This window comes from Podarcis melisellensis (genome assembly GCF_964234715.1).
Source record: "Podarcis melisellensis genome assembly, chromosome: 2".
In the NCBI taxonomy this organism is placed as follows: domain Eukaryota; kingdom Metazoa; phylum Chordata; class Lepidosauria; order Squamata; family Lacertidae; genus Podarcis; species Podarcis melisellensis.
The window spans coordinates 14,325,283-14,345,862 of record NC_138529.1 but is presented as its reverse complement, the minus strand read 5'-3'; the positions used below and the strand labels follow the sequence as shown (position 1 = coordinate 14,345,862).

The 20,580-nt window shown below is 46.5% G+C and overlaps 1 long non-coding RNA gene across 2 annotated transcripts in view; it reads right to left on the bottom strand.

Annotated features, from left to right (window-relative positions):
• LOC309363033 overlaps positions 1-20,580 on the bottom strand; it is a 71,678-nt gene that overhangs the window by 35,341 nt on the left and 15,757 nt on the right. Inside the window, exon 3 of one of the 2 annotated variants that reach the window (XR_014165176.1) lies at positions 6,025-6,094. This is a non-coding gene — a long non-coding RNA (uncharacterized lncRNA). Of the gene's footprint in view, positions 1-5,617; positions 6,095-20,580 lie in introns of those variants that run through there. The other variant, XR_014165177.1, reaches the window with a different exon arrangement.

Sequence of the window (20,580 nt, the reverse complement as noted above, 5' to 3'; positions counted from 1 at the left end):
AAGTACTTAATTCGTTCCGGAGGTCTGTACTTAACCTGAAACTGGTCTTAACCTGAAGCACCACTTTAGCTAATGGGGCCTCCTGCTGTCGCTGCGCTGCCCCTGCATGATTTCTGTTCTCATCTTGAAGCAAAGTTCTTAACCTGAGGTAATATTTCTGGGTTAGCGGAGTCTGTAACCTGAAGTGTATGTAACCTGAAGCGTATGTAACCCGAGGTGCCACTGTATGTTGGAAACCACCCAGAGTGGCTAGGACAACCCAGTCAGAGTGGCGGGGTATAAACAGCAAAATTATTACCATCATCATCGCTGAATAGGACGTACCTATTTTCATCGGAGAAAAGTTGGAGGGTATGATATTGTTGACCTCTTAACATCCTGATTTGCCCCCCTTCGAAGCTGCAAATAGGCAGGACCTTTTCTTCCCTCCCAGTGCCCCCCCATATTCATCCTTCTGCCAAGGGCACCCAGCGAACTAACTAATTGGCTGTGTTTCGGAGGGGTGTGGGGGCTGCTAAGGCTTATGCTTGATCCTGGGCCAGGCTTACTTGAATGAAAGCACACAGACACACTCACCATCTGTCACCTGGCAGGTTGAGACCAACTGTTCCACTTGTTCAGAGAAAAACACACACATTTAGCTGGGTGGGTGGGGAGCTCTCGGCAAAAACCCTTGGCACTAACAATCACCGTACATCTGGGAATAAACACCCAGAATCCCAGGTTTTTATGCCCACTACTGCAAATCCCTTTCAATGCAGGGGGGAGAATCTGAAACTAACCCCTTCTATCTCAATTACAGTGGTACCTTGGTTCTCAAACTTAATCTGTTCCGGAAGTCCGTTCCAAAACCAAAGCGTTCCAAAACCAAGGCGTGCTTTCCCATAGAAAGTAATGCAAAATGGATTAATCCGTTCCAGACTTTTAAAAACAACCCCTAAAACAGCAATGTAACATGATTTTTGCTACCTAACGAGACCATTGATCCATAAAATGAAAGCGGTAAACAATGTACTGCAGTCACACAATCAATCACTGGGCTCTAAAGGTAAAGGTAAAGGTACCCCTGCCCGTACGGGCCAGTCTTGACAGACTCTGGGGTTGTGCACCCATCTCACTTAAGAGGCCAGGGGCCAGCGCTGTCCGGAGACACTTCCGGGTCACGTGGCCAGCGTGACAAAGCTGCATCTGGCAAGCCAGAGCCGCACACGGAAACGCCGTTTACCTTCCCGCTGGTAAGCGGTCCCTATTTATCTACTTGCACCCGGAGGTGCTTTCGAACTGCTAGGTTGGCAGGCGCTGGGACCGAGCAGCGGGAGCGCACCCCGCCGCAGGGATTCGAACCGCCAACCTTTCGATCAGCAAGTCCTAGGCGCTGAGGCTTTAACCCACAGCGCCACCTGCGTCCCTACACAGTCACAAAAACAAAACAGAAAGAGCCGCAAAAACGAAAACGCAAAATAAATAGCAAAAACAGACAGACCTCAGCGTAACACTCAAAACGGAAGGGTGGCACTCAAAACGGAGCACGTTTGGCTTCCGAAAAAAGTTCGCAAACCGGAACACTGACTTCCGGGTTTGCAGTGTTTGGGTTCCAATTTGTTTGCGTACCAAGGCGTTTGAGAACCAGGGTACCACTGTATTGGCTGCCAACTTTTCTTCAGGCCCTTGTTGCTCTGCCTTTAGTGACCAGCTGAACATAGGCAGAAATCAGCAGGTGAATCAATCTTCTTTTTTTATGTCAAAGACCTTAGCAGGTGCTAATCATTACTGCTTCTGCTGTGGAAAAGCAGTAAAAGGCTGATTTCTGCACTTCATGCTGTATTAAAGGTACACGGAGCAGCCTTTGTTTTTTCCTGATCATCTGGGAAACCTAACTCCAATTAGTCCCCAGCTTCAAAATACAGCTACAGAAATACTCCGCCCCCCTAAAAATAAATAAAACCAGAGCCTCAGTTTTGAGGAGGTCCCCTCTGCAAACTACCATCTGGAGGGGCAACCTTTACACATAACCAAAAACCTTGCACATCTAGAAATAATTAGCATTAGAAATAAGTACTGTAAGTAGAAATGCAATATTTCTCACCATATTAGGGAAGACTGCAACCCAGGGTATGGGGTGTTGGTGGGGAACATCAAGGATCCTGCTCTGCATTCCTCTGCCATCTTCATCTTTAAATCAGAAACCTGTACCAGCCAGTCCTTTGAACCAAGGATTGTCCTTTAGAAATTGGATGCATGCAATGTCCTCTCTCTGCCTATGGACAGCCAATCCTCCTCCTTTGTGGATGAGCTCTGTTGCTAAAAGGCAGCAACAGAAGCCCAGTGAAAGCAGTTCTACCTGGAAGCCACTGTTTTAATTTCCCACAATGCCTCTGACGTAGCATTGCTCTGGGGCATTGTGGGAAATTTAAAGAGCCCTTTCCAACCCGGGGTGGGGAATTGAAGAGCAGTCACCGCCAGTGGACTCTACACCAATGCTGTGGATCCTAAAACCCTTCTGGGATGCTGCATAAAAAGACCAGGGCTATTTCTAAATAGCATTGAATTGCAAAATTCAGCTGTATAGATATTCCCTGATTACTTGGTCATTGGTCACAGCTGAATGGAGAATGAGCTACATTGGAAAGAAACCACCTTAAAGTCAAAGAACATTTAACCATGGCATTAATATCTGGGGTACGTGATCCAGCTTTGAGTGCTACAAGTTTTTCAAATCAATCCTGACAATTTCTCCTGCTATTTCACCCTTTTCAGGGGACACATCCCATTCACTTGGCTAGAATGAAATCCAAGACAGTGGCAGCCCTACATTTGGGGGCGCTCCTGAAGCTTCAACTGCATTGGGGTCCCCTTTGCAACCAGCAACAAGCAAGGCCTGGGTTACTCCTGTTATCTTCTTCCACGGAGTTGTTCCCTGACAGATCGCTGCAACTTTACACCATCTGTGCCACTGGCTCTCAGACTTTGGGATTGTTGAAATATATACAGTGGTACCTCGGGTTAAGAACTTAATTCATTCCGGAGGTGCTTTCTTAACCTGAAACTGTTCTTAACCTGAAGCACCACTTTAGCTAATGGGGCCTCCCGCTGCTGCCGCCGCGCAATTTCTGTTCTCATCCTGAAGCAAAGTTCTTAACCCGAGGTACTATTTCTGGGTTAGCGGAGTCTGTAACCTGAAGCGTATGTAACCTGAGGTACCACTGTACAACAAAGAATTCATCAACTTGAGTCACGTGACTCAAATTGGGTCTACTAGAGCCCCTCAATTTTAAGCAATGGGAACTAAAGTTGTTTCTGGGGTCCTTCCAGGATTAGAGGCCCAGAGGCTCAAAGCTTTCAAATGTCCCTTTTTTCCAGGGACAGTCCTGGAGCTGTCCTGGTTTCTGATTTGATCCCATAATGCCCTGCTTTTCCTTAGGAAGTCCTTGTTTTCATCAGAGAAATGTCGGAAGGTATGGAATAGGACATCCATGGGGCTTTTTTTCAACTGGAACTCACCGGGACTCAATTCTGGCACCATTGCCATTATAAGAGAACAAGGGAGGTTCACGGTTGTGTTCTGGCACCTCCTTTTCTAGAAAAATAGGACTGGACATCCTTTTTTGATAGGAGAAATGTTGGAGGGTATGGAAGCTTAAGCTTCATTATAGAATTATATAGTTGGAAGGGACCTTGAGAATCATCTCGTCCAACTCCGGAAACCAATGTTCCCCACTGTGGAAGGATGTGTGCATCCAGAATTGGCCTCCACAGTCACTTACAAACTCACAGTTAAAACCGTGTTTATGGAAGACAATCTTACTCGGCTATGAGCGATCGCCAAAGAAGAAGAATGTAGAAATATGCACCTGTCCAATAGTTTAGTTTATACTTTAAAAATGTACTTTAAAAAGTATGGTGTTGGAGGAGACTCTTGAGAGTCCCATGGACTGCAAGAAGATCAAACTGATCCATTCTGAAGGAAATCAGCTCTGATTGCTCACTGGAAGGACAGATCCTGAAGCTGAAGCTCCAATACTTTGGCCACCTCATGAGAAGAGAAGACTCCCTGGAAAAGACCCTGATGTTGGGAAAGATGGAGGGCACAAGGAGAAGGGGACGACAGAGGACAAGGTGGTTGGACAGTGTTCTCGAAGCTACCAGGAGTGCCTGGCGTGCTCTGGTTCATGGGGTCACGAAGAGTCGGACACGACTAAACGACCAAACAACAAAAAAATTAGTATAAACACTGATAACTGGGAAACACTGGCCTACGAGCGCTCCAGTTGGAGAACAGCCTTTACCAAAGGTGTCATGGGTTTTGAAGACGCTCGAACTCAGGATGAAAGGGGGAAACGTGCTAAGAGGAAGGCACGTTTGGCAAACCCTCAGTGTGATCAACTCCTGCCTGGAAACCTATGTCCCCACTGTGGAAGGACATGTGGATCCAGAATTGGCCTCCACAGTCACTTACGGACTCACTTTAAAACCGTGTTTATGTAAGACATGGGTAGGCAAACTAAGGCCCAGGGGTCGGATCTGGCCCAATCACCTTCTAAATCTGGCCCACGGACGGTCTGGGATTCAACGTGTTATTAATTGAGTAGAATGTGCCCTGTTATTTAAAATGCATCTCTGGATTATTTGTGGGGCTTGCCTGGTGATTTTACATGAGTAGAATGTGTGCTTTTATTTTAAATGCCTCTCTGGGTTATTTGTGGCGCATAGGAATTTGTTCAATTTTGTCCCCAAAATATAGTCCAGCCCCCCACAAGGTCTGAGGGACAGTGGACCCTGCTGAAGAAGTTTGCTGACCCCTGATGTAATACAATCATACTTGGCTACAAGTGATTGCCAAAGAAGAAGAATGCAGGAGTATGCAGCTGTCTCATATGGGGTTCAAACCTGCAACCTTGGTATTATCAGCACCTTGCTTGAACCAACTGATTTACATAGTAGATCCACCCTGGGTCCTGAATACAGAAATGAGTCTGCAAAAAACCCTGAGATTGTGGCTTCAGATCCCTGGACAAAGTTTCTCTCATTACAGTGCCCTGTGAGCAGGAGAAGCAACACATTTGCCCCAACGTTCCCTCCCATGCAAATGAATGGGTTGCCTTCCATTTAGCATGCAAATGAATGGGTACTTTCCATTTAGCATTTAAAACAAGAGGGAAGGGCTGTCGTACATGGGTATAGTGCATGCTTTGCATGCAAAAAGGCCAAAGTTCAATTCCTGGTGTCTACAGGTTAAAAAAAAGAAAAAAAGATAAAGGACTCCTGGACGGTTAAGTCTAGTCAAAGGCAACTTTGTTGTGGTGCTCATCTCGCTTCAAGCCGAGGGAGCCGGCGTTTGTCCACAGAAAAGCTTTCTGGGTCATGTGGCCAGCATGACTAAACCACTTCCGGCGCAACAGAGCACCGTGACAGAAGCTAGAGCGCATGGAAACGCTATTTACCTTCCCGCAGGAGTGGTACCTATTTATCTACTTGCACTGGCGTGTTTTCAAATTGCTAGGTTGGCAGGAGCTGGGACAGAGCAACGGGCGCTCACCCCGCCGCGGAGATTCGAAACACCGACCTTCTGATCGGCAAGCCCAAGAGGCTCAGTGGTTTAGGCCACAGTGCTGCCTGCGTCCCTGGCTTCAGAAGACTTCTGCCTGAACCCCTGGAGAGCTACTGTCAATCATTGCAGACAACTACTGAGCTAGGGCCTGATGTGATATAAGACATCTTCCTGAGCACCTGGAACACAACAAGAAACTGCCTGACTTTCGTAGGCAGCACCCGAGTCTTTTGGCCACCTGTCACAGCCACGGGTGGTGTTATTGCCTGAGGCTAGGGCTGGTTCTCGGTTGATGAGCTTACATAGCAGGTGGGTTGCTGCGAGGGTGAAGAGCAGGTCAGGATGCAGGCCTTAATTGTTGCTGGGTAATCACACAATCTGAAGCCGGCGGAGTTTGGAGAGGCAAGGGGCTGGCTCTATAAATAAGAGTCATGCCATTAGGAACAAGCAGGTGTTGCTGTTATCTCAATGCTCACCTGGCCCTGGTTGTCATAGTACCTGGACCCTGGCAGTTCAATGATATTCCTGCAGCACGACTCCTGTAACCTAAGCAAAGAGGAAATAACGTGAGCAGCAAGCAGGGTGACCATGCAAGGACTGAGGCAGAAGGAGTGCCAACTTTGTCTCCTCTGGCAAAGCATCTCTTCTTCTAACAGCAGCCCAACAGGCTGGAATTCTGCGAGTGAAACCTCAGGGCCATCTCCATGCCAGCAGAGCTTTCACCGGCTAGAATTCTGCAGTTGAGGCATGTGTGTTATTTATTTACCGTATTTTTCGCTCCATAAGACGCACTTCCCCCTCTTAAAATCTAAGGGGAAATGTGCGTCTTATGGAGCGAATGTGTGGTCCCTGGGGCTGGGGGGGGGCGGAGACCCGGGCTTCCCTCGCCAGCCCCACAAGCGCGGGGAACAGCGGAAAGGCTGCGTGCATCCTTCCCACTTCTCCCCAGGGCTGGCGGTGAGGGAGGCTCAGCTTTCCCCACCGCCAGCCCCACAAGCTGCGGGGAGCAGCGGAAAGCTTCAGCGAGGCACCTGTCCTGGAAGCCGGAGGAGGAACAGAAGGGTCTCCTTCTGTTCCTTCTCCAGCTTCGCTTGAAGGGGCGCTGCGCAGTTCTCCCTCTCTGCACAGCGTCTCTCCTGCAAGGGAGAGGTGCTGCGCAAAGAGGGAGAACTGCGCAGCGCCCCTTCAGCGAGGCGCCTGTCCTGACTTCTGCCTTAGCCTCTTCCAGGCAGGGGGAGCCTTCATCCTGCTGTCCTGAAGAGGCCTGGCACTGTTATCCCAGAAGCCAGAACAGCCACACAGTATCCCAGAAGCCAGATCCCTCTTGCAGTTCTGGCTTCTGGGATTCAAAATGTTTTTTTGTTTTTTCTTGTTTTCCTCCCACCAAAACTAGGTGTGTCTTATTCTCTGGTGTGTCCTATAGAGCGAAAAATACAGTACTTATTGAATTCATATACTGCCCTATACCCGGGGGGTCTCAGGGCGGTTCGCAGAATAAAATCAAAGATATAAAACCACAAAACATGTACCTACAGGACCGCCTCTTTTGGTATGCGCCGCGGAGGACCTTAAGGTCCACAAATGACAACATTTTTGGAGGTCCCAGGTCGCAAGGTGGTTAGGTTGGTCTCAACTAGGGCCAGGGCCTTTTTAGTCCTGGCCCCGACTTGGTGGAACGCTCTGTCACAAGAGACTAGGGCCCTATGGGACTTGACATCTTTCCACAGGGCCTGCAAGACAGAGCTGTTCCGCCTGGCCTTTGATTTGGACTCAGTCTGACCCTTATGTTTTCCCTCCCCTTATGGTTTTGATCTATGGGCTACTTTTAAAATGAGGCTGCATTTTAAATTGCATTTTAACCTGTATTTTAAATTGGTTCTTTTCCTGTTATGATTTTACTGTAATTTTACTGGTGTTAGCCACCCTGAGCCCGGCTCTGGCTGGGGAGGGCAGGGTATAAATAAAAATTATTATTATTATTATTATTATTATTATTATTATTATTATTAAAACAAAAACAACTCAATAGCCCCCCCAAAACAAAACACATTTTAAAGGGGCTTTACATCTATTGATTGCACTTGAAAGCAAAATGCATTGACAAAGATATATAAATAACATTCAATACATCTTTACAATGTAGGACACATCATAAAAACTGATCCATTGCAAAATAAACATCATGTAAATAAAATATATCAATATTTTCTTAAATTGCTCCCGGTAAAGTATAACATCCTACACTTCAGAATTCAAACATAAACCTTCTGTCTGGCTAGCCTTTTGCCTTAACCTTTAATAAATATTTTTAGTTTAATCAATTATACCACACATCCCAAACAGCCAATCTGCTATTGACAGCCATTATTAAGTTTTCATTCATTATGTAAAAATCATTACTACTTTCACATCCTGCCTTTCCTTCATCACGGGACTCAAAGTGACAATCCATGGGATTCCCTGCACCTGTTGGTCGTCTGCCTGGTGGCTGCAGCACCTACATTTAGACCACATCCTGAGACTCTGTAGTTTATTTCACCAGGAAAGTGTGCCATTTCTGCACTTCCTGCACTGCAAGTTCCTGCAAGGTTGTTCTATTCCCAGCCTGAGAACAGTTGCTACTATCCCATAAGTGGAGGGTTCTGTGCTGGAAAGGGATTGGAGTGCATTGTTAAATTTTAGAATCTCATAAAAGCTCTTAATGTTTTGTTATCCTAGCTGTCCTTGGCGCAACCTGAAATCTGTTCCACACCTTGCTGAGGCTCATCTAACAGGTTCTTTTAATTGTGCGAAAGCAATTAACATGCTTATTTTTAAAAATTCAAAGAGCTGCCACGTTGATCTCCCGACTGGGGCCGCAGCGTGTGGGGAGAGGGATCTAACCCGTTCATCCTTTGCTGCGGCCCTACAGAAAATCACCATCGCAAGGAGGGCACCAGCTCTCTGCATTCCTCCTATTTCGTTTTCCAAGGCAGGTTATATTGGTAAAACCTATTGGTGTTTCGCAACTTTCCGACTAGTTGCAGGACCTTAGCCAGACCTAGCAGAGTATACGCAGAATCCACGGAAGCAATTGGCGACTTGGCTGCAGACAGGATAGACGAAGCAGGAACCAGGAACTTGTAGTTAGGTGTTTATTATATACAGTGGACTATTTACAGGAACAGAACACGGATCTTTTGCTAGCTCTCTCTGACACGACTCACAACTCCTACACTGACACACAGAACTCTGAACCTCTGAACACTGAACTAACATATTCCAGTTAGTAGGCCATTAATTATTACTCCCTTGAAAGAGCTTGACCAATCAGGGAGCTGTCTCCATGCCTCTGATATCACCAGGCAGACTAACTCCTTCAGATTGCCTTCTGGCTGTCTGCCAAACCTTAATTGACTCTGTGTGAGTAGCTGCACGAACAGTTTCCCAACAGGTTATTGCATTTGCTTTACGGTTCTCGCCATGCTACAGTTGACCCCTTCAATGTTCTCTAACGGAGAGGTGGAGAGAACCTGTGGCTCTCTTGGAATACGGTGGTACCTTGGTTCTCAAACACCTTGGAACCCAGTTTGCAAACATTTTTCAGAAGCAGAATGTGCTCTGTTTGGAGTGTTACGCTGACGATTTGAGTGCCACACTTCCGTTTTGAGTGTTACGCCCGAGGTCTGTCTGTTTTTGCTATTTATTTTTTGTTTTTGTGGCTCTTTCTGTTTTGTGTGGAACCCAGTTCAGCTACTGATTGACTGATGTGCGACTGCAGTACATTGTTTACTGATTTCATTTTATGGATCAGTGGTCTCGTTAGATAGTAAAATTAATGTTAAATTGCTGTTTTAGGAGTTGTTTTTAAAAGACTGGAACGGATGAATCCATTTTGCATTACAGTGGTACCTCAGGTTAAGTACTTAATTTGTTCCGGAGGTCCGTTCTTAACCTGAAACTGTGCTTAACCTGAAGCACCACTTTAGCTAATGGGGCCTCCTGCTGCTGCCATGCCGCCGGAGCACAATTTCTGTTCTCACCCTGAAGCAAAGTTCTTAACCTGAGGTACTATTTCTGGGTTAGTGGAGTCTGTAACCTAAAGTGTATGTAACCTGAAGCGTATGTAACCCGAGGTACTCTGTACTTTATATGGGAAAGCGCACCTTGGTTTTGGAACGCTTTGGTTTTGGAACAGACTTCCAGAACAGATTCAGTTTGAGAACCAAGGTACCAATGTAGTTGAAATCTGGCTCCCATCAACCTTGCCCATTGGCCATGCAGAAGGTACGATCCAGAGAGACCCAGAGGTTCCCCCTGCCCTGCTCTAATGGTTCAAGGGCCTGTGTGGTGTGACTTTTTGGACTTTTTTGCAGACGTCCTCACAAACGTTCCCACCACAGATAACAACTGGGCTTGGTAGAGGCGTCAGGCTGACCACACAAAAAACCTCTTTTGCTTTACTTCTCATTTTTCTTCTTGCTTCGCAACAGGAATTATATAGAATTGCTGAGAGTATGAGAAAACATCATCCTTGACCTTTCGTTTTGGGAACCAAGTAGCAGACAGGGGGTCTGCTTCCCTTAACCTTTGTCTCTGTTTCAGTGGCGTAGTGTGGGTTGTCAGCACCCGGGGCAAGGCAAGTAATTTGTGCCCCCTAACCCGTGGATTTGCGCCCCCTAACCTGTGGATTTGCGCCCCCTAACCCCCAGGTGTTGCGCCCGGTGCGGCCGGGCCCCCCTGCACCCCCCATGCTACGCCACTGCTCTGTTTCCAAAAGCAGATGCAAGAGTAGGCTGGTTTAGGCCTCTAAACTGGGAGGACCAGACCATTCAGATGTCAAGGAGATAAAGAACAACACAACTTTTAGAAGACATCTGAAGATGTTTTCAACGTTTGATGTTTTATTATGCTTTTATTTGTAACTTATATGCAGAATTCATCATGCGAAAGGCTGGGCTGGATGAATCCCTAGCCGGAATTAAGATTGCCGGAGGAAATATCAACAACCTCAGATATGCAGATGACACAACCTTGATGGCAGAAAGTGAGGAGGAATTAAAGAACCTTTTATTGAGGGCGAAAGAGGAGAGCGCAAAATATGGTCTGAAGCTCAACATCAAAAAAACCAAGATCATGGCTACTGGTCCCATCACCTCCTAGCAAATAGAAGGGGAAGAAATGGAGGCAGTGAGAGATTTTACTTTCTTGGGCTCCATGAGCACTGCAGATGGTGGCAGCAGTCACGAAATTAAAAAAAACGCCTGCTTCTTGGGAGAAAAGCAATGAAAACCTTGCCAACAAAGGTCCGTATAGTAAAAGCTATGGTTTTCCCAGTAGTGATGTATGGAAGTGAGAGCTGGACCATAAAGAAGGCTGATCACCAAAGAATTGATGCTTTTGAATGATGGTGCTGGAGGAGACTCTTGAGAGTCCCATGGACTGCAAGAAGATCAAACCTATCCATTCTGAAGGAAATCAGCCCTGAGTGCTCACTGGAAGGTCAGATCGTGAAGCTGAGGCTCCAATACTTTGGCCATCTCATGAGAAGAGAAGACTCCCTGGAAAAGACCCTGATGTTGGAAAAGATGGAGGGCACAAGGAGAAGGGGACGACAGAGGACGAGATGGTTGGATAGTGTTCTCGAAGCTGCCAGCATGAGTTTGACCAAACTGCGGGAGGCAGTGGAAGACAGAAGTGCCTGGCGCACACCGGTCCATGGGGTCACGAAGAGTCGGACACGACTAAACGACTAAACAACAACAACAATATGTGTTGGAAGCTACCCAAATGCCGGGTATAAATATTATTATTGCTGTTGTTCTTGTTATTAATAATACTGTAATAATAATATTTCAATGACTCTTTCTCCACCAGTTGGTGGAAACTGCAAGATGGTGTCAGCACAGGTAGCTCCCTGGGTAGAGCAGGAGATTATTAATCTCTGGGTCCTGGGTTTGAACCCCACATTGGGCAAAATATTTCTGCATTGCAGGGGGTTGAACTAGATGTCCCTATGCCAGGTCACTTCTCACTTTATGAAGGGGATGCGGGTGGCGCTGTGGTCTAAACCACTGAGCATCGTGGGCTTGCCGATCAGAAGGTCGGCGGTTCAAATCCCCGTGATGGGGTGAGCTCTCATTGCTCTGTCCCAGCTCCTGCCAACCTAGCCGTTCAAAAGCAGGCCAGAGCAAGTAGATAAATAGGTACCACTGCGGCAGGAAGGTAAACAGTGTTTCCGTGCGTTCTGGCTTCCGTCACAGTGTACCATTGCGCCAGAAGCGGTTTAGTCCTGCTGGCCACATGACCTGGAAAGCTGTCAGTGGACAAACGCTGGCTCCCTCAGCTTGAAAAGCGAGGCGAGTGCCGCAACCCTATAGTCGCCTTTGACTGAAGCTGGGGCAGAGCAACGGGAGCTCACCCCGTTGCGCGAATTCAAACCGCCGACTTCCCAATCGGCAAGCCCAAGAGGCTCACTGGTTTAGACCACAGCACCACCCGCATCCTTTGTTATTGTTTAGTCGTTTAGTCGTGTCCAACTCTTCGTGACCCCATGGACCAGAGCACGCCAGGCCCTCCTGTGTTCAATCCCCTATAATGAGAAGAACATCCTTCATTGGTATCACTTCTATAAGGTGTTGTAGGTCTTCATAGAATTGGTCAATTTCAGTTTCTTCAGCACCAGTAATTGGTGCATAAACTTGGATTACTGTGATGTTAGAAGGTCTGCCTTGGATTCGTATCAAGATCATTCTATCATTTTTCAGATTGCATCCCAGTACAGCTTTCGCCACTCTTTTGTTGACTATGAGGGCCACTCCATTTCTTTTACAGGATTCTTGCCCACAGTAGTAGATATGATGGTCATCCGAACTGAATTCGCCCATTCCCATCCATTTTAGTTCACTGATGCCCAGGATGTCAATATTTATTCTTGCCATCTCATTTTTGACCACATCCAACTTACCCAGGTTCATGGTTCTAACATTCCAGGTTCCTATGCAATATTTTTCTTTACAGCATTGGACTTTCCTTTCGCTTCCAGGCATATCCGCAACTGAGCGACCTTTCGGCTTTGGCCCAGCCGCTTCATCAGCTCTGAATCCTTAGTATTGTCAAAACCGACTGGCAGAGGTGCTGCAGGATTTCAGACCTGGGTCTCCCCTTCCCCTAACTGGAAATCCTGGGGGTTGAACCCCTCACCTTCTGCATGCAAAAGAGATGTTCTGCCACTGAGCTGAACCCTTCCCCTTCATTTATGATGCCCAGAATGCACAAGCCTGCTAGCATTGCTGCTGCTGCTGCTTGTTTGCAAGGAAGGTGGGGAAAAGAGGGAAGAAATCTCCTTTCACTCTGTCTAAGTGCTTTGCCTAGGAAGTGCAGAAACATCGAGAACACGCCTACCAGCAGAGCTACTCTGTGCAGGTTTATTTGTGGCAGTTCCGGCGGACTAAATATTAAAACCTCCGTCATTTGGCTTTTTGGGGAGCGTTGCCAAGTGTAGGTGGGCAACACCAAATGACTAATGCGAACCACGCGATATAGTTAGAAAATGTGCAAGGACAAGACGCTGCCTGACCGAGGGAATGAGGAAAAGACGCATCTGCTCCTGACAGATCTTCTGCCGTTCTTCTGGCCTGCGTGTTGTCATTCCGTATTTGGGTTACAAGCCCTGCATCCAGGCAAGGCCCCTCCCGTTCCCCTCCTCTTTTCTTAAGCAGTCGGAAAAAGCTCTTCGCCAAACCAATAAACAAACATAGTGGGGGCTTGGCTTTAGCCAGCCAAGATACCTATCATAAAATTGGGATGTGGAGCCGACAAAGGAAATCGGTTGAACGATAAAATCCAGAGCAAAAATGAGGGTGCGAAGAGAGCGTCTCCACAGAAGTCCTAAAGGGCAAATGACAAAAGACCTTTGCTGTCTTTTAAAAAGCTGGGTGGGGAAAAGGGATTTTCTGTCAGGGGCAGCCTTTCCTGGCGTAGTTGCTGCAGCAACAGCGCACACTGTACCAGACAGACAGACAGACAGACAGACAGACACACAAATTCCCGCAAGAAGGTAGCTGCAACATCCTGTATTCCAAGAGTTTGGGGCCTCAGGCATCTAGGGGCCAGAGACAGCCCTCCAAGCCTGTCTATCTGGCCCTCAGGACACTTTCCAGGCTGCACCCCCTCTCCTTAGGCAACCACACTGCCACACCTTTCAAGTGTCCTTATTTTCCAGGGACAGTCCCGGGTTTACAGAATCCAATCCCGGAATGTCCTGCTTCTCCTTAGGCCGTCCCTATATTCAAAGTGTTGGTGCTGACCTTTAAAGTCCTAAATGACCTCAGCCCAGTATACCTGAAGGAGCATCTCTGAGGGCCTCCTGGTGGTTCCCTCATTGCGAAAAGCGAAGTTACAGGGAACCAGGAAGAGGGCCTTCTTGGTGGTGGCGCCCGCCCTGTGGAATGCCCTCCCATCAGATGTCAAGTAAATAAACAACTATCTGGCAGCCCTGTTGGGCCGTTTTTTGGTTTTTAATGTTTGGTATTATTATTATTATTATTGTTGTTGTTGTTGTTGTTGTTGTTGTTATAGCCGCTCAGAGTGGCTGGGGAAACCCAGCCAGATGGGTGGGGTATAAATAATAAATTATTATTATTAGGGAAGCGTTGGAGGGTATGGGGTTATGTGAACCCCAAGCCAAGGAGATGAGTAACTCTTCAACCTTTAGACATCTGAAGGCAGTCCTGTATAGGGAAGTTTTTAATGTTTTATTATGTTTTTATATATAAGTTGGAAGCCACCCAGAGTGGCTGGGGCAACCCAGAGTTAAATAATAATAGTGTTATTGTCGTTAAGTAGGGCATCCCTATTTTCATCAGAGAAATGCTGGAGGGTATGTACTCCTCACCAGCCCAGCTCCATACCCAACCCACCCTGAGTGCCTTTGCCTACCTGGAATATGTCCTTGAACCCTGATTATGTGTCTTCGCTCGCCTAGAATAGAAGAGGACAGAGGGGGTGCTCTCAGGTCCTGCCCACCACTGGGAGATGACACCCCCTCCTCAGGTTGCACCAAAGGGAATCCCCCCCTTGACCTAGCCCACCAGCCTCCCCTCACAAAAAAAATTACAATCTTTCAATGGTTAACCGCACCATCACATTTCCAGGAGGCAAACACCTACTCGTTTTAGCAAACCGCGTCTGTGAGGAAAGAGACTTCCCTCAACGCAAGCCACAAGAGGCCGGGCTGAGGAGAAAAGCAACATATATGGACTGTCGAGGAAGTAGAGGCGGAGATGGGAAACCACGATGACGCCAAAGAAAATGGCGGTCGGCGTGGAGGGGAAGTTGTCGTGACCTCGGCTGCGATCTCTAGAAGCCGTCGGAGGGGGAAGCAAACTGAGGGACATCGCCAGTATCTTTCCGCTGCCTTCATTTCCCCCACACCTCGTGGCACGTTGATCACGACTGAGTCGTTTTTTCGTTGGCATAACGGAAAAGTAAAAGGGAGGAGAGCACAGGTGGCTTAAGGCCTGCCAAGGAGCTCCCCAAGTTAAAGAAACAATGCCCCACTTTCCTGACTTTGTTGTTGTTTAGTCGTTTAGTCGTGTCCGACTCTTCGTGACCCCATGGACCAGAGCACGCCAGGCACTCCTGTCTTCCACTGCCTCCCGCAGTTTGGTCAAACTCTTGTTGGTAGCTTTGAGAACACTGTCCAACCATCTCATCCTCTGTCATCCCCTTCTCCCTGTGCCCTCCATCTTTCCCAACATCAGGGTCTTTTCCAGGGAGTCTTCTCTTCTCATGAGGTGGCCAAAGTACTGGAGTCTCAGCTTCAGGATCTGTTCTTCCGGTGTGCACTCATGGCTGATTTCCTTAAGAATGGGTAGGTTTGATCTTCTTGCAGTCCAGACTCTCAAGAGTCTCCTCCAGCACCATAATTCAAAAGCATCAATTCTTCGGCGATCAGCCTTCTTGATGGTCCAGCTCTCACTTCTATACATCACTACTGGGAAAACCATAGCTTTAACTATACGGACCTTTGTTGGCAAGGTTATGTCTCTGCTTTTGAAGATGCTGTCTAGGTTTGTCATTGCTTTTCTCCCAAGAAGCAGGCGTCTTTTAATTTTGTGGCTGCTGTCACCATCTGCAGTGATCATGGAGCCCAAGAAAGTAAAATCTCTCACTGCCTCCATTTCTTCCCCTTCTATTTGCCGGGAGGTGATGGGACCAGTGGCCATGATCTTTGTTTTTTTGATGTTGAGCTTCAGACCATATTTTGCACTCTCCTCTTTCACCCTCATTAAAAGATTCTTTAATTCCTCCTCACTTTCTGCCATCAAGGTTGTGTCATCTGCATATCTGAGGTTGTTGATATTTCCTCAGATATGCAGATGACACAACATTGACTTATACCTGACTTACACCTGAGTAAATCAGCGAACAGTAGAGATGAACAAAGAACAACCTGAGAAGGCAAAAAGAAAGAAGGCATGGGATGTGGGCACTTCCCTTTTGGGAAAATGTAGATTTTTCATTGCATTTTCATTAAGAAACCAACATAAGAATGAATAAGCCTCACACAGCAAAGAGCGGAGATGCAAGGATAAGAAAGAAATGCAGAAAGCACAGCATATTATGGTCTAAGAGAAAATTGTATGAAAATGTTCTATCGATGGTATCTAACACCATCAAAAATGTATAAATCTAAATCAAGTAAGTGTTAGAAATGTAAAGAGGAAGGAAGTTCTTTTCACCATATGTGGGGGTCTTGTAGTAAGGTTAAAACTTACTGGGAGATGATATATAATGAATTGAAAAGGATGTTTAAAATAGCTTTAGTAAAAAAAAACACCAAAAAACCAAAAGTTGTTTTTTTTTTGAGAATTATAGGGACAGAACTACAGCATAGAAACTTATTCATGTATGCTACTAGAGCGGCAAGAATGTTACTCGCCCCAAAATGGAAAGAAGCAGATGTCCCAGCAAAGGAAGAAAGGATACAAAAACTTATGGAATATGCAGAAATGGCGAAACTTACTGGAAGAATAAGGAATCCAGACAAACTTTTATAACAGAGTGGAAATGGCTTACTAAATATTTACAGATAAATTGCAAACAGATAAGAACATTGGCAGGATTGCTGTAATAACCTGCAGTTTTATAAGAGTACACATTTAAAGCAGCTGAACAAATGAGCAAATTAAATTAATTTGGATATGCAGAAGATATTAGAAATAAATTTAAGGAACCACAGAAAGAGGGGGAAGGAAGTCAAGCTTTGAAATGTTAAAATGATTGTAGAATTAATGGAACGTATAAACCTGAAAAGCATAATTTTTTTAAAAAATGCAGAAAGCAAAATGGCCAATCACTGCATGTTTATTGCAGCCAAATACCTTGGTACAACTGGAGGGATGGGCTGGTTGTGTCCTGTTTCATTCGTGTAAGAAATAAAGCCGACCCAAATCACAAAAAAGTTAGTGTGTTGCGCTTTGTTCCTTGGCTTCCTTTAGGTTATGTGATTGATCACACACCAAGGCTGTCTGCCATTCTTTACCAGAACTCAAGATTGCTCAGGTTGGAGGTTTTCCAAAATCTGGGTAGGGATTTCCTTCAGATGCTCCCACCCTCTTCTTCACTCTTCCAAAGAGCCCCTCTCTTAATGCTTTGTTGACATACCTTTTAATGCAACTCCAATGATTTTAAATATAAAATGGGCATGCGGAATGCACAGCACATTCCTGCTTGTCTGGGCAAAACCCCTGTGACCTTGGCTTGTGTAGCAAGAGCGCCCCCTTCCGACACAGCCAGGCAACATCTCGTTCAGAGAGGAAGCCCAGGCAGGTTCTGAAAACAGTAGCTGACATTCGTATAAACCATGGGTAGGCAAACTAAGGCCCGGGGGCCGGATCCGGCCCAATCACCTTCTCAATCCGGCCCGCAGACGGTCTGGTAATCAGCGTGTTTTTACATGAGTAGAATGTGTCCTTTTCTTTTAAATGCATCTCTGGGTTATTTGTGGAGCAAAGGAATTTGTTTTGGGTTGTTTTTTTCCAAAATATAGTCTGGCCACCCCACAAGGTCTGAGGGACAGTGGACTGGCCCCCTGCTGAAAAAGTTTGCTGACCCCTGCTTTGTAGCTTCCCCTTTTGCAAAGTTAGAATATATATGCCTAGGGTGTGGTTGGTTGTCTTCGATGGGCTGTAGTGAAATTTGTTTTCGTGTGTGAGTGGGGTATGTATGTGTTTATAGATCAGGTTATCCAGATGGATTTGTATACTGTTGGCGGGTTCTTGTTGTCGTCTTGTTGGGCTGTGTATGTGATAAAGGGGAACCATAATGGGGCCCATTTGTGCCCATGCCAGTTTCACTTTGTTGGTTAGTAAATAGCTTCTTCTTATACAGTGGTACCTTGGTTTTCAAACGCCTTGGTACTCAAACAACTTGGAACCCAAACACTGCAAACCTGGAAGTAAGTGTTCCGGTTTGCAAACTTTTTTTGGAAGCCAAACGTGCTCTGTTTTGAGTGTTATGCTGAGGTCTGTCTGTTTTTGCTATTTCTTTTGCGTTTTTGCGGCTCTTTTTTGTTTTGTTTTTGTGGCAGTGTGGAACCCAGTTCAGTTACTGATTGATTGATTGATTGATTGATTGATTGATTGTGTGACTGAAGTACATTGTTTTCATTTTATGGATCAATGGTCTCACTTGATAGTAAAATTCATGTTAAATTGCTGTTTTAGGGGTTTTTAAAAGTCTGGAACGGATTAATCCATTTTGCATTACTTTCCATGGGAAAACACACCTTGGTTTTGGAACACTTTGGTTTTGGAACGGACTTCCAGAACGGATTACGTTTGAGAACCAAGGTAGCACTGTATTCCTATGTTTAGCAGTCATCTAAGCAGTCATCGGACGTGGGTGGCGCTGTGGGTTAAACCACAGAGCCTAGGACTTGCTGATCAGAAGGTCAGTGGTTCAAATCCCTATGATGGGGTGAGCTCCCGTTGCTTGGTCCCTGCTCCTGCCAACCTAGCAGTTCGAAAGCCCGTCAAAGTGCAAGTAGATAAATAGGTACCACTCCGGCGGATAGATAAACGGCGTTTCCATGCGCTGCTCTGGTTCACCAGAAGTGGCTTAGTCATGCTGGCCGCATGACCTGGAAGCTGTACGCCGGCTTCCTCGGCCAATAAAGAGGGATGAGCGCTGCAACCCCAGAGTCGCCCACGACTGGACCTAATGGTCAGGAGTCCCTTTACCTTTACCTAAGCAGTCATCGATGCAAAGACAACTCCAGTGGTTATAAGTGCTTCTCCTCTGAATGCAATTCTGCCTGCTTCTGACTGGCAGGGCCTTTGTGCATGTCTGTGGACGTGTGCAGAGATCCGTGCGCATCAGCGTCTCTGGGTGCGCATTTCCCACCTGGCGTTCCGACAGCCAGCCAAGGCAGAAACAACAGTTGCATTCCAGAGGCTCTCAGCTTTGCCAACGCAGGCGCAGCGGTCCTGAGACGCAAACCCATTTTGACAGGCCAGTGGGCCCCAGACAGCCAAGCACCTTCTGCTTGGTTTGCAATGGCATGCGAGACATGGAGGCAACTGGATTTAGCACCAGGGAGCATCCCACGCCCAGTGCCCTGGGCATGCCTGGAGATTTAACTGGAGGGCAGCAATGAAGCGCTGAGAAAGTCTGGAGAGGAGGGGTTGGGAGAGTTGGAGGAGTGGTGCAGGAAGAACAACTTATTCCTTAACTTAAAGTAAACAAAAGAGATCATTGTGGACTTTAGGAAATGTAAATTGAATATTCAGCCACTTATTCTTGAGGGGAAGTGCATGGAACAGGTCTCAGTGTTTCGATTTCTGGGAATGGAGTTGAGAGATGACCTAACCTGGGGAGAAAACAGCAAAGACCTGATGAAGAGAGCACAGCAGAGGTTATATTTTCTGAGAATCCTCCAGAAAAACAATCTCTCAAAGGACATGTTGATGGCATTTTACCATTGCATTGTGGAGAGCGTACTAACTTATGGTCTGTGTGTGTGGTTTGGGAGCTGCACAGCCAGGGAAAAAACAATGCTGCCCAGGGTTGTAAAGACTGCAGAGAGAATAATTGGATGCATTCTTCCCACCTTGGATCAAATCTATGCTGCCAGGTGCCATAAGAAAGCGGCAGAGATAGCGCAGGAGAGTACGCACCGCGGAAATGATCTCTTTCAGCTTCTGCCTTCTGGAAGAAGGTATACGTTTATAAAGGCCAGGACTAGCCGCCTGAGAAACAGTTTCTACACAAATGCAATTCTGGTTCTAAACGCAGCATAAGGGGTCTCTATAGTATATGTATTTTAAAATGGGGTTTCAGAGTTTTTAGGGGTTTTTGAATGTTTTATGTAGTTTTTCAATTTCATTGTTCTGCATGCGACAATGACAATAAAGATATCGTATATCGTTAGTTGCAAGGAAGCTTTTCCTTCTAGGCCTTCCACTCAAACTCAGGAGACGAAAATGCTGATCTAGAAATCAAGGCTCCCTAACACCTGAGATCAACCTCCTGTGATTGACAGGTCCCTTTAACACACAGGTCAGCAACCTTTTTCAGCCGTGGGCCGGTCCACCGTCCCTCAGACCATGTGGTGGCCTGGACTATGTTTTTTGGGGGGAAATGAACAAATTCCTATGCCCCACAAATAACCCAGAGATGCATTTTAATTAAAAGCACATATTCTACTTGTGTAAAAACACACTGATTGCTGGACTGTCCGTGGGCCAGATTGAGAAGGTGATTGGACCACATCCAGCCCACAGGCCTTAGGTTACCTACCCCTGCTTTAACACCTGCATAAGTAGAAACGCAACGTCCAGCTTTTTCCAGCATAAAAACACGACAATGAGGCATGCTGAATTTTTGCATGTCCTGGAAACACAGGAGGAAACAGGAAGCTGCCCTGCAAAATTGGGGTTGGCTTTTACAGCTCAAAGGAACAGCAGGTGGTGCTGTGGGTTAAAGCCACAGAGCCTAGGACTTGCTGATCAGAAGGTCTGCGGTTCGAATCCCCACGACGGGGTGAG